Here is a 14,848-nt window from a genome sequence, read left to right as displayed (position 1 = left end):
GCCTGAATTTCTGGAGAGGAGGGATTGATTGACAATGTGATGGAAGGGAATTGCCCTGAGACTTCATTTGCATAGCAAGCACGCTGGTTTCACCGTTACTTAAATTGAGGGCCGCGTTGGGGAGTGTTTGGGGACCGTGATGGGTGTGTGAGTCGGAGCTGCAGCGGGAAAGGAATTGCACCCTGGAAGGGCTAATTGAATTGAAGAAGGAACTATGTGCAAAATTGTGACCTGGAATAAGGGGATCAGCCAGGGAGGGCAAAGCACCCAGGGATTAGAACAGTGGGAAGCTGTTACCAGCCCTAGACCTGAGGGGACACGGGGAGGGCGCTGTACCGGAGCCAGTCGGAGCTCTAGTCGTGAGAGGGGAGGCACCTGATAAGGGCTGTGGCCTTAAGTAGAAAACCAGTCCTTGGGAGAGCCTGATCCCTCTCCCGTTCTCTGATTTCCTACTAGTGCCTCCCATTGGCCAAACCCAGCGGGAAGGAGGGCAAGGAGGATGCGTGAGTCCTGCTCCCACCCCTCCTTCCAGGCACAGAGCCGAGTAGAGAAGAGTGGAGGCTGGACCTAGAGCGGCCAACGGAGGTTTCCAGCAAGGGCTACAAGGAAAACAAACGAGGTTCATCAGAATATTACCCCTGTGTGCCCATTTTTTGTCCGGCCCCCACCCCACGCTTTGGACCCAGCTTAAGAGTGATTTATGATCCTTTTCCCAGAGTTTATGGTTTCAATAAACACGGGCCCTTTAACCAGGGATTAAGGGATCAGCCTACTTCTTATTAGAATAAACCCGCCTAGGAATCAGGAATTCGTGGTTTGGAGACACCCTTTGGAGAAAGACTCAACGAATTACCTTCCTCTGTGAAACTCGGAAATAAATAAAAATAAGGATTTCCCACTTGCTGCAGCAGCAAAAATTCTTTGCCAAGGGCTGAGGGAAACTCTCCTCCAGGATGTAAACTACAGGACTCTACTCGCCTCCTTCAGCTGCCCGGCTTCCAGACATGGAATCCTGATCTCTGGGAAGCCGCAGTGGGATGTGTGTGATTGCCTGCCTCTCCGTAATGGTAAATATTCCTACACCACACCTAGTTTGGATCTGACTTTGCATCTGGTATGAGGATAGGTAAGCTGATCACACTATTTCTACAGGTTTCTGGAGGCCAGGTACACGTTTTAGTAGTTTTAATGAGATATAACAATATACACTGAACTGCATATATTTAAAGTATAAAATTTGATGAGTTTTGACATATATACACCCATGAACCCACCAAAAAATAAAGGTCATAAACATATTCATCACCCCCCAGGGGTTTCCTCTGCCCCTTTGTAATTCATCCTTTTCTCCTCCCAAATCCCTATGCTTAGACAACTTTTTTTTTTTTTTTTGGTGAGGAAGATTGGCTCTGAGCTAACATCTGTGCCAGTCTCCCTCTATTTTGTATGTCGGTCACTGCTACAGCATGGCGTGATGAGTGGTGTAGGTCCGTGCCCAGGATCTGAACCCACAAAACTGGGCTGCCAAAGTGGAGCCTGCCGAACTTAACCATTATGCCACCCAGCCAGCCCCTGCTTAGGCAACTATTGATCTGCTTTCTGCCACTATAGGTTAGTTGCTTTTTCTAAAATTTTATATAAATGGACTCATACAGGATGTAATTCTCTTTGGTGTGGCTTTTTTCACTAATAGTTACTTTGAAATTTATGTATGTTGTTATATATATCAGTGGTTTGTTCCTTTTCATTGCTGAGTAGTATTCCAGTGTATGGATAGTCTCCAATTTGTTTATGCATTTATCCACCTGCTCATGGACATTTAGATTCTTTCTAGTTTTTGACTATTACCAAAAAATCCCTGCTATGAACAGTCACGTATACGTCTTTCTATGAACATATGTTTTTGTTTCTCTTGGGTGAATACCTAGGACTGAATATCTGGGTTGTGTGGTAGATTAATGTTTAACTTTTCAGGAAATTGCCAAATTGTTTTCCAGAATGGTTGAGCTATTTTACATTCCTACCATCAGTGTACAAGAGTTCCATTTGTTTCACATCCTCGTCAACACTTGGTATAGTCAGTCTTTTTAATTTTAGCCATTCTAGTGAGTGTGTGGTTATATCTCATTGGTGTTTAAGTTTGCATTTCCCCAGTAACTAATGATGTTGAGTGTTTTTCAGATGTTTATTTGACATCTGTATATTCTCTTTGGTAAAGTGTTTACTTAAATCTTTTGCCCACTTATAAAAACATTTTATATTGAAGTAATATAGACTTATAGAAGAGTTGCAAGACAGTACAAAGAGTCTGCATATACCCTTCCCCTAGCTTCTTCTATAACCCATGTTAGCATCTTACATGACCAGGGCGCAATTTTTAAAACCAAGAAATTAACACTGGTACAGCACTATTAACTGCAGACTTTGAATTTCACCGTCTACTAATGTCTTTATTCTGTCCTAGGACCCAATCTAGCATTGTACGTGTCTTTAGTTGTCACGTTTTCTTAGTCTCCAATCTGTGACGTTCCTCAGTCTTTCCTCATCTTTTATGACATTGACACTTTTGAATAGTACTGACCACATATTCTGTAGACAGTGCCTTAATTTGAGCTTACCTGATGTTTCTCTTGATTGGATTGATGTTATGAATTTCTGGAAAAAATACCTTCTTATCACATTCTCTATCAGGGGTGCATACTGTCGATGTGTCTTGTTACTGATGATGTTAAGTTCCATTCTTGGTTAAGGTGCTGTCTATCATGTTTCTCCACTATAACATTACTATTTTGCCATTTGTAATTAATAAAAGTTTGGGGCAGATACTTTGAGACTATGCAAATATCCTGTTTCTCCTTAAATTTTTTTGCCCATCTTTTAATTGGGTTGTTTGTCTTCTTATTGAACTCCTAAGTGAGTTTAGCAAAGCGGCAGGAGTCAGAGTCAGTATAAAAAATTTGATTGTATTTCTACACACCAGCAATTAACAATCAGAAATTGAAATTTAAAAAACAATGCCATTTACAATAGCATCAAAAATATGAAGTACTTGCGGATAAATTTGACAAAAGATGGAAAGACATATGCACTGAAAACTATAAAACATTGCTGACAGAAAGTGAAGATTTAAATAATAGAGAGATGTACCATGTTCATGATCTGAGACTCAATTTTGTTAAGATGCCAGTTCTCCCAAAATTGACCTATAGATTCAATGCAGTTCTGATCAAAATTCCGGCAAACTTTTTTTGTAGAAACTATTAAGATGATTCTAAAATTTACATGAAAAGAACATAGAACATCCAAAACAACTTTGAAGAAGAACACATTTCAAGTACTTTCATTATAAGATCAAGACTTATTCTGAAGCTACAGTAATCAAAGCAGTGTAGTATTGATGAAAAGGTGGATATGTCCATCAGTAGAACAGATTAGAGTCCAGAGACAGACCTGCGAATATATGGTCAATTGATTTTCCGCAATGGTGCAGGCAATGCAATGGAAGAAAGAAAATCTTTCAACAAACCCTGCTAGAACAATTGGATAACCATATGCCAAAAAAAAAAAAGAACCTCAATCCTTTCCTCACACCATATACGAAAGTTAACTTAAAATGGGTCACAGACCTAAGTGTAAAAACTGATACTATAAAACTTATAAAAGAAAATAAGAGAAAATCTTGGTGACCTTGGGTTTGGCAACGAGTTCTCAAATACAACACCAAAGGCATGAAGCATAAAAGGGGGAAAAATCAATAAATAGGACTTCATCAAAATTAAAACTTTTGGTCTTCAAAAGAATGCTATGAAAATGAAAAGCAAGGCACGAAATCGGAAAGATATTTCCAAATCATTCATCCAACAAAGGACTTACATTTAGAATATACCAGGTATACATTTTTTAAAAAATTATTTTATTGAGGTCATACTGGTTTATAACATTGTGTAATGTGAGGTGTATATTATCATATATCAGTTTCTGTAAAGACTGCATCGTGCTCACCACCAGTAGTCTAGTTTTTATCTGTCACCATACATATGTGCCCCTTTACCCCTTTCTCCCACCCCGCACCCACTTCCCCTCTGGTAACCACTAATCTATTTTCCATATCCATGTGTTTATCTTCTACACATGAGTGAAAGCATATGGTGTTTGTCTTTGTCTGGCTTCTTTCACTTAGCATAAGACCCTCAAGGTCCATCCATGTTGTTGTGAATGGGCTGATTTTTTCTTTTTTATGGCTGAGTAGTATTCCATTGTATATATATACCACGTCTTCTTTATCCAGTCATCAGTCAATGGGCAGTTGGGTTGCTTCCACGTCTTGGCTGTTGTGACTAATGCTGCAATGAACATAGGGGTGCATAAGTCTCTTTGAATTGTTGATTTCAAGTTATTTGCATAAATACCCAGTAGTGGGATAGCTGGGTTGTATGGTATTTCTATTTTTAATTTTTTCAGAAATCTCCATATTGTTTTCCATAGTGGCTGCACCAGTTTGCATTCCCACCAGCAGTGTGTGAGGGTTCCCTTTTCTCCACATCCTCTCCAACGTTATTTTTTGTCTTGTTAGTGATAGCCATTCTGATGGGTGTGAGGTGATATCTCATTGTAGTTTTGATTTGCATTTCCCTAATAATTAGTGATGTTGAGCATCTTTTCATGTGCCTGTTGACCATCTGTATCTCTTCTTTGGAAAAATGTCTGTTCATATCCTCTGTGCATTTTTTGATTGGGTTGTTTATTTTTGTTGTTGTTGAGTTGTATGCATTCTTTATATATTTTGGAAGTTAACCACTTGTCAGATATACGATTTGCAAATATTTTCCCCCACTTGGTGGGTGGTCTTTTCATTTTGTTCCTGGTTTCCTTTGCCTTGCAGAAGCTTCTTAGTCTGATGTAGTCCTACGTGTTTATTTTTTCCTTGGTTTCCCCTGCCTGAGTAGACATGGTATTCAAAAAGGTGCTGCTAAGACTGATGTCAAAGGGTGCACTGCCTATATTTTCTTCTAGGAGTTTTATGGTTTCAGGTCTTACATTCAAGTCTTTAGTCCATTCTGAGTTAATTTTTGTGTGTGGTGTAAGATAATGGTCTACTTTAGTTCTTTTGCATGTGGCTGTCCAGTTTTCCCAACACCATTTATTGAAGAGACTTTACTTCTCCATTGTATGTTCTTGGCTCCTTTGTCAAAAATTAGCTGTCTATAGATGTGTGGTCTTATTTCTGGGCTTTCAATTCTGTTCCATTGATCTGTGAGTCTGTTTTTGTGCCGGTACCATGCTGTTTTGATTGCTAGAGCTTTGTAGTATACTTCGAAGTCAAGTATGAAGTCTGATGCCTCCAGCTTTGTTCTTTTTTCTCAGGATTGGTTTGGCTATTCGGGGTCTTTTGTTGTTCCATACAAATTTTAGGGTTGTCCATCTATTTCCATGAAGAATGTCGTTGGGATTCTGATTGAGATTGCATTGAATCTGTAGATTGCTTTAGGTAATATAGACATTCTAACCATGTTTATTCTTCCAATCCGTGAGCATGGAATATCTTTCCATTTCTTTATGTCTTCTTCAATTTCTTTCAATAATGTCTTATAGTTTTCAGAGTATACATCTTTCACCTCCTTGATTAAATTTATTCCTAGATATTTTATTCTTTTTGTTGTCATTGTAAATAGGATTGTATTCTTAACTTCTCTTTCTGCTATTTCGTCATTAAAGTATAGAAATGCAACTGATTTTTTTTTTAAAGATTTTATTTTTTTCCTTTTTCTCCCCAAAGCCCCCCGGTACATAGTTGTATATTCTTCGTTGTGGGTCCTTCTAGTTGTGGCATGTGGGACGCTGCCTCAGCGTGGTTTGATGAGCAGTGCCATGTCCGCGCCCAGGATTCAAACCAACGAAACACTGGGCCGCCTGCAGTGGAGCGCGCGAACTTAACCACTCGGCCACGGGGCCAGCCCCAAAATGCAACTGATTTTTGTAGATTGATTTTGTACCCTGAAACTTTGCTGTAGTTGTTGATTATTTCTAATAGTTTTATGATGGATTCTTTAGAATTTTCTATATATAGAATCATGTCATCCACAGACAGCAAGAATTTTACTTCTTCCTTTCCAATTTGGATACCTTTTATTTCTTTCTCTTGCCTAATTGCTCTGGACAAAACCTCCAGTACTATGTTGAATAAGAGTGGTATGGGGCCGGCCTGATGGCACAGTGGTTAAGTTCGCATGTTATGCTTCTCGGCAGCCCGGGGTTCACCAGTTCAGACACTGGGTGCAGACATGGCACTGCTTGGCAAAAGCTGTGCTGTGGTAGGCGTCCCACGTATAAAGTAGAGGAAGATGGGCATGGATGTTAGCTCAGGGCCAGTCTTCCTCAGAAAAAAGAGGAGGATTGGCAGTAGTTAGCTCAGGGCTAATCTTGCTCAAAAAAAAAAAAAAAAAAGACTAGTGAGAGCGGGCACACTTGTCTTGTTCCTGTTCTCCGAGGGATGGTGTCAGTTTTTCCCCATTGAGTATGATGTTAGCTGTGGCTTTGTCATATATGGCCTTTATTATGTTGAAGTACTTTCCTTCTATACCCATTTTATTGAGAGTTTTTATCATAAATGGATGTTGGATCTTGTCAAATGCTTTCTCTGCATCTATTGAGGTCATCATGTGGTTTTTATTCCTCATTTTGTTAATGAGGTGTATCACATTGATTGATTTGTGGATGTTGAACTATGCCCATGTCCCTGGTATAAATCCCACTTGATCATGGTGTATGATCCTTTTAATGTATTGCTGTATTAGATTTGACTCTCTCTCTCTCTCTCTCTCTCTATATATATATATATATTTTTTTTTTTTGGCGAGGAAGATTGGCCCTGAGCTAACATGCATGTCCATCTTCCTCTGTTTTATATGTAGGAGGCCACCACAGTATGTCTTGATGAGTGGTGTATAGGTCCGTGCCCAGGATCCAAACCTGCGAACCCAGGCCGCTGAAGCAGAGCGTGCAAACCTAACCACTATGCCACCAGCCTGGCCCCAATGGTTTGCTATTATTTGTCAAGGATTTTTGCATCTATGTTCATTGGCAATATTGGCCTGTAATTTTCCTTCTTTGTGTTGTCCTTGTCTGGTTTTGGTATCAGGGTAATGTTGGCCTCATAGAATGAGTTAGGAAGTCTTCCATCTTCTTCAATTTTTTTTGCAATAGTTTGAGAAGGATAGGTATTAATTCTTTGAATGTTTGGTAGAATTCTCCAGAGAAGCCATCTGGCCTGGATTTTTGTTTTTTGGGAGGGTTTTGATTACTGTTTCTATCTCTACTTGTGATTGGTCTATTCAGATTCTCTATTTCTTATTGATTCAGTTTTGGGATGTTGTATGAGTCTAATAATTTACCCATTTCTTCTAGGTTATCTAGTTTGTTAGCATATAGTTTTTCATAGTATTTCTCTTATAATTCTTTGTATTTCTGTGATATCCATTGTAATTTCTCCTCTTTTTTCTTTTTTGCTGAGGAAGATTTTCCCTGAGCTAACATCTGTTGCCAGTCTTCCTCCACTTTGCATGTGGGTTGCTGCCACAGCATCACTGCCGACTAGTAATGTAGGTCTGTGCCCAGGAACTGAACCCAGGCCACTGAAGCAGAGTGTGCTGAATTCACCCAAGACCCACAGGGTCTGCTACACCTCTTTCATTTTCAATCTTATTTATTTGCACGTTCTCTCTTTTTTTCTTAGTCAGTCTGGCTGATGGTTTTTCAGTTTTGTTTATTTGCTCAAAGAATCAGCTCTTAATTTCATCGATCCTTTCTATTGTTTTTTTTAATGTCTATTTCATTTATTTCTGCTCTAATTTTTATTATTTCCTTCCTTCTGCTGACTTTGGGTTTTGTTCTTTTTCTAGTTCTGTTAGGTGTAGTTTAAGAATCCCTACTTGTTTCTTGTTGGTTGAGGTAGGCCTGTATTATTATAAATTTCCCTCTTAGTACCACTTTTACTGCATCTCATAAGAGTTAGTATGTCGTGTTTTCATTTTAGTTTGTCTCCAGGTATTTTTTGATTTCTCTTTTGATTTCTTCATTGATCCAATCAGTAACACCATGATCAGTAGCATGTTATTTGATCTCCACATATTTGTGACTTTCCATGCTTTTTTCTTGTAGTTGATTTCTAGTTTCATAGCATTGTGATATGAAAAGATATTTGATATGATTTCAATCTTCTTAAATTTATTGAGGCTTATCTTATCCAACATATGGTCTGTCTTTGAGAACGTTCCATGTGCACTTGAGAAGAATGTGTGTTCTGCTGTTGTTGGATGGAACGTTCTATATATGTCTATTAAAGTCCATTTGGTCTAGTGTTTCATTTAAGGCCACTGTTTCCTTGTTGACATTCTATCTGGCAATCTATCCATTGATCTAAGTGGGGTGTTGAGCTCCCCTACTGTTATTGTGTTGCTGTCAATTTCTCCCTTTAGGTCTGTTAGTGGTTGCTTTATGTACTTTGGTGCTCCTGTTTTAGATGAATATATATTCATAAGCGTTATGTCGTTTTGGTGAAATGTCCCTTTTATCATTATATACTGCCCCTCTTTGTCTCTCATTGTCCTTTTTATCTTGAAGTCTGCTTTGTCTGACATAAGTATGGCAACACTTGCTTTCTTTTGCTTGACTATTTCTTGGAGTATTGTCTTCCATCCCTTCACTCTGAGCCTGTGTTTGTCTTTAGAGCTGAGATGTGTTTCCTGGAGACAGCATATTGTTGGGTCTTGTTTTTCAATCCATCCAGGCACTCTGTGTCTTTAGATTGGAGAATTCAATCCATTTATATTTAGAGTGATTATTGATATAAGAGGGCTTAATAGTGCCATTTTACCTCTTGTTTTCTGGTTGTTTTATATTTCTATTGTTTCTTTTCCCCTCTATTTCTGACTGCCATTTCAGTTTGGTGATTTTCTATGATGGTTTTCTCAGTTTTCTCTTTATTTATGACTTGTGGCTCTGCTCTGATTTTTTGTTTAGTGGTTACCATGAGGTTTGTATAAAAGATCTCATAGATGAGATAGTCCATTTTCTGATAGTCTCTTGTCTCCATTAGCCTAAGCAGGTTCCATCCCTCTCCTGTTCCCCTTCTAAGATATTGTCACAAATTATTCTGTTTTGTGTTGTGAGTTTGTGATTAAAGTGAAGTGTTTATAGTTATTTTTGCTGCTTTCCTTCTCTTTATCTTTTATGTTATAATAGTTTCCTAACCTATTCTGAGGTAGAATTGTAATTTTCTCATTTTGTCTATTTGTCTCCTTGCTCAAAGCTTTGTAAAACTTTGGTTTTTTTGTTTCAGGGAGGAGTTCGTTATTTCTTGTAAGGTGGGTCAAATGGTAATGAACTCCCTCAGCTTTTGTTTGTCTGGGAAAACTTTTATTTCTCTGTCATATCTGAAGGATAGTTTAACTGGATAGAGTATTCTTGGCTGAAATTTTTTGTTTTTCAGTACTTTGAACATAACATTCCATTCTCTCCTCACCTGTAAGGTTTCTGCTGAGAAATCCACTGAAAGCCTGATAGGGGTTCCTTTGTAGGTTATTTTCTTCTGCCTTCTTTTTCTCTTTATCATTGACTTTTGCCAGTTTTAATATATGCCTTGGAGAAGGTCTTTTTGCATTGATGTAATTAGGAGTTCTGTTGGCTTCATGTACTTGTAAGTCCAGTTCTTTCCCCAGGCTTGGGAAGTTCTCAGCTATTATTTCTTTGAACAAGCTCTCTGCTCCTTTCTCCTCTTCTCCTTCTTAGATACCTATAATCCTTATGTTGCTTTTCCTAATTGAGTCAGATATTTCTTGACTCAATGAAGAATTTCTTCATTTTTTTAAAATCTTAGTTCTCTCCTCTCCTCCATCTGAAGCATTTCTATATTTCTATCCTCTGAGTCACTAATTCTGTCCTCCATAACATCTGCTGTATCTTATATGGTTTCTAGATTATTTTTTTATCTCATTAATTGTGCTCTTCACATCCAGAATTTCTGTTTGGTTTTTTTTAGAGCTTCAGTCTCTTTGATGAAGTGTTCCTTCTCCTCATTAATTTTATTCCTGAGCTCACCGAACTGTCTTTCTGAGTTTTCTTGTAACTTGTTGAGTTTCTTTATGACAACTATTTTGAATTCTCTGTCATTTAGATTGCAAACTTCTGTGACTTCTGGATTGGTTTCTGGAGACTTGTCATTTTTGTTTTCCTCTGAAGTGTTACTATAGCTCTTCATGGTGTTTGATAAATTGATCCTTTGCTGATGCATCTGTGGTAGTATCAAGTCACAGATTCCACCTGCAACCACTGGGGTGGGGGCAGAAGCTGTATTTTCTAATTGCACTCTGTCTGCTGGTAGTTGTGCCAGTAGAGCCACTTGGCATTTGCGTGGGCTGGCCACAGCCTCTTGGCAGGTTGTGCTCATGTGAGTAGGGCCTCTGCACTTGGTGAGCAGTTTGCAGACCACAGGCAGGGTGTCTGTGCTCTGCCAGCAGGTCACTCTCATGCTGGGCCACTGTGCTCAGCAAGGGACCAACTGAGCTGCTGCACCAGGAGGAAGGGGTGCTTTCTCTTGTGTTGGTCAGTGCTGCACTCATGGGCAGTTCAACTGAGCTGCAGTACTAGGCTGGAGGGGCGCCTGTGTGAGGGCTGAGTTGCCACCACTCAGTGGGGAGTGTTACCACAGGCAGGGCCATGATGGCATGGTGAGGACTTCTGCAGACCAAGATACAACTCTCAAAGCACTCACACATGGGCCAGGCTGCCCCTACCCCCACTTACAGTCGTGCCTGGCCAGCCACTGTGGGAGGATCTGCAAAATGGCTCACTGACACTGGGGAGGAGGAGGAGTGCAGTCACCTCATTCCATTGCTTCTCAGGGATCCAGTCCACCCACCTTCAGATGTATGGCTGCATGGATCTCTCAGGCATCCTGTTGTGCTGTGTAGGGAATCCTCTGCTGGTTAATGGATGTCCGTTTAGTTGTGACTTAGAGGGGAGAGACAAAGGGAACAACTCACTCTGCCATGAAGCTAATGTCATTCCCCCAGGTATACATTTTTAAAGTTTTCTTGGTTTGGGTTTTGGATTGTCCACAGAGATCAGGATGATTTTGGTACAAGAGCACCACATAGAGGACCACAAAGGGGATTTACAGGGACAGGGATCTGCGTCTGAGCCTCTGCTCCACTGAATTTTCATTGCAGGTTCTTGGGCAAGTTACTTAATGCTCTGAGGCTCTTACCCAACCATAAAGCAGGAAGATAGTAATGCAAGCTTTCATCCATTCAGCAGACATTGCTGAGTGCCAACTCTGGAGGAAGCACAATCCTACTCAGGCTATAAGTTTACTGCTTGGTCGTGGATGCATGTCCTACACAAGGAGGCAAGTGCTAGAGTAGAGGAATGAGAGCGGCATGTTTCTCCAGATATTTGGGGGATTAAACAAGAATAGGATCCCATTCATGCAAAATTCTCTCTCTATATGTGTACATGAATATAGAATAAAAAAAGGATAGAGTCAGGTCTATATTTATTGAATCATAGGGATGTCCATGATAAATTGTCAAGTGGAAAAGCAGGAAGATGCAAAGTAGTGTGTATAGAATGATTCTACTTTGGTAAAAACCAGCCAACAAACTTCCCATATAGCTGTATAGATGCTTTCGTGTGTGAATGAACGCAGAAAAGGGGGTGAAAGGATATAATCCAGGCTCCACAGGGTAGAGGTAGGGTTGTATAGAGAGGGAGATTATTGCTTCCGTATATCTGTTAATTGAAAAAATGAAAGTAAGAAAGTTTAAACATAATAGTTGATAAACACAGAAACAACAAAAACACACCCCAAGAAGAGGTTTGCGTGTTGGTTAAGACACACTCTTAGCTTATTACTAGCTGGTGCATGGTGTGAGCTCTAAGACTGAAAGCTTCCCTTTAGTTATGTAGGAATGACTGATTTGTAAATAAAGGCTTTGCCAGGTCCTGAAATGTTCATGCCAGTACTCAAACTGTTAAGAGTGTGCGTGGGGCAGGGGGGAGTCACAACAGATCGGAAAGAAGGGTGGTGACCAGTAAGGGGCAGCAGACCCCACCAGGCTCTAGACCCTGGTAAGTGCTCCACACCTCACCAGGGCAGATAAGCTGGAATGGAGTGCCTCTCCTGGTTGAATCAGGAGCTAAGGCAGAACCTGAAACAGGAACCAGGGGCCGTGTCAAGTCAGGAGCCAGGGAGACAGGAACTAAGCCAAAATGGGAAGCCAAGCCAAAGCTAGAGAGGCAGCCTGCAGGCCAGGAGTGGGCAGACAGCATTGAACTGACCCCAGTGATGGACCAGGGTCGAGTATCTGCAGGGTAAGCTGGTCTCATCCTGCACTAGCTAAATAATGCCATCGACCAAGATGAGGAATACTTTGAGGGAAAGGTAAGTTCATTTGTGGACACACCAAGGATCTCATACCACACAGAGATGTCCATCAGGCTATGGGAACATCACGGGGGCTGTCAGAGCTGTGATGTAAGTTGAGTGTCACCCTCTCACAGATGGCAGGAGAAGCTGTGGGCCTGGATGAGAGAAGAGAGGAGGATCAAGACAGAAACTTGGAGCAAGCCACACACTGGGAGAAAACATTTGCAAAACATTTATCCAACAAAAGACGTGTATTTAGAATATACCAAGCATACATTTTTAAAGTTTACCTGGTTGTAAATTATTCACACAAGTCAGGATGACTAAGGAACAAGAGGACAGCGTAGGACACCAAGTCCAGGATTTGCAATGACAGGGATCTGGGCCTGAGCTTCAGCCCCACTGTGTTTAGTGATCACTCGGGCAAGTGATAAGAAGCATCCACAAGAAATGGTCAAGGAAAAGAAGCTAACGGAGACTGAGGAGATGAGGTAGAGACTGAGGAAATGAAGAATGAGAGCTAGAAGGGAGGCCAGCAGATTGCAATGTCGTGGAGCCCAGGCAGGAGAGCATTGCAAGGAAAAGGGTGGCTTTCTTTTTGGGAGTCAAAGAATGGAGAGAGGTCAGGGAAGGACGACTGGGGATGAGACCTAGAAAGAGGAAGTGTATGCCTCTGACAGAGCAGTTGAAATAAATGTATGGAGGCTGCAAAGCTCAGGTGTCCCCAAGGTTTGATGATTCGCTAGGACTCAGGGAACTCATGCGAGCTGTTGTATTCATGTCACAGTTTATTACAGCAAAAGGATAAAGGATACAGATTAAAATCTGCCAAGAGAAGAGTCCCAGAGGGTTCCACACAAAGAGCTCTCAGTCACCCCCTCCTGGTGAAGTCACAGACAGCGCTAACTTCTCCCAGCATTGACAGGTGACAACATGCCAACCAGGGAAGCTCCCCCAAGCCTGTGTGCAGAGTTTTATTGAGGCTTCATCACATAGACATGGCGGCCATGTGTGTGGCTGACCTTTAGTCTCCAGCCCCTCCAAAGGTCAAGGGGATACTGCGTGGCCCAAAGCCTCCGTGACAAATCACATTGTCAGATTGTCCAGTGTGGCCAGGCCCCCAGGTAAACAAAGACCCTCTTATCAGGCAGGTCATTCCAAGGGCTTCGAGATCTCCTCCCAGGAGCTGAAGGCAAAGGCCAGACTTCTCTTTGGGCGAGGTCAATTCTTTACTACATAGATGCTGGATTGCATTGAGTTGAGAAGCGAATTAAATATGAGCCGGGGAAGTAGTCGCTGTGGCACTATTCCAAAACATGTTCCAGGAAAAACAAAGGTAAAGGGCTCCATGGAAAAACGGGGAGGAGCAGATAAATGGAAAGATAAGGAGGGGCTGCCGGGCTGCAGGATTCAGGGACAGTGCAGAGATAGTCCAGGGCCATGAGAGAGACGATGGGCTGCAAGAATCTTGATTGTGTCCAGAGAGGACTGAGTTTGGGAGAGGAATTCTACAGCGAGGGTGAGGCTCCCCGTCTGGTGGTAAGATTCTGAAGTGGGACAGGGTGTCTCTTCCTAGAGAGGTAGAAGCAAGGAATTGAGTGGTGGGAGTTGATAGGGCTGTGAGAGGCCAGAGCAAAATTAGAAGCAAAGTTGCCTGAAGGGAGAAATCTGTGAACAGGGGTGTGGCAGGGTACTATTTTGAGAGACGTCCCTGAGGTCCTCCCTAAGGATTCCCTTTCCCTCTGCCCCTTACCCAGTGGCGTTTACTGCCTCAGGGGATGAGATATACTGCAGAAAAGCAGAAGAAATGCTGTGGGGTTACAGAAGCCTAGGGTTTGGGTTTCAAAAGCCTGGAAGGGCACAGCTACGCCGTAAACAATGGATTGGGAAGAAGGGCAGAAGGGTCAAGCTATGCCATTCCCAGACCAGAGAAAGTTCTCTGACCAGGGGTCTGGGGAGAGCCAGGAGGCGTGCAGATTGCTTAGACAATGGTCTGGTTCTTGCAAATGGGCTCTTTATCCTGGCTGCCCAGGCTGAGTCCTGGGGTTGGAGGGGCTTCTAATGCAAACCACAGAGAGTTCTGGAGAATCTGGTGGAGAGGGAATCCACATTCTCCTTTTCCTGGGTGGGTCCCAGTGCAGCATGAAGGTCCTGGAGACCCCCTGAGCTGGCAGGGAGAGACCCGAGAGAGCCCCCGGAGCCCCATGTGCTCCAGCTTGGTGCAGGGAGCCCCTGAAGATTTCCCGTGAACCCAAGAGCTGTGGGCTGTGGCCCAGGGAGCTGGCAGACCCGGAAAGGTGGACATGGAATGAACTGAAGGGACCAGGCTCTGAGGGCAGGGAGGCCACAAGGACTTCTCAGGGGTGTCAGTGTGGACGGACCATGACAATCAAGGGCCTAATGTCCCCCCCCCCCCCAGCCCCA

Source organism: Equus quagga, chromosome 7 (genome assembly GCF_021613505.1).
Source record: "Equus quagga isolate Etosha38 chromosome 7, UCLA_HA_Equagga_1.0, whole genome shotgun sequence".
In the NCBI taxonomy this organism is placed as follows: domain Eukaryota; kingdom Metazoa; phylum Chordata; class Mammalia; order Perissodactyla; family Equidae; genus Equus; species Equus quagga.
Note: the sequence above shows the minus strand (reverse complement) of the source record.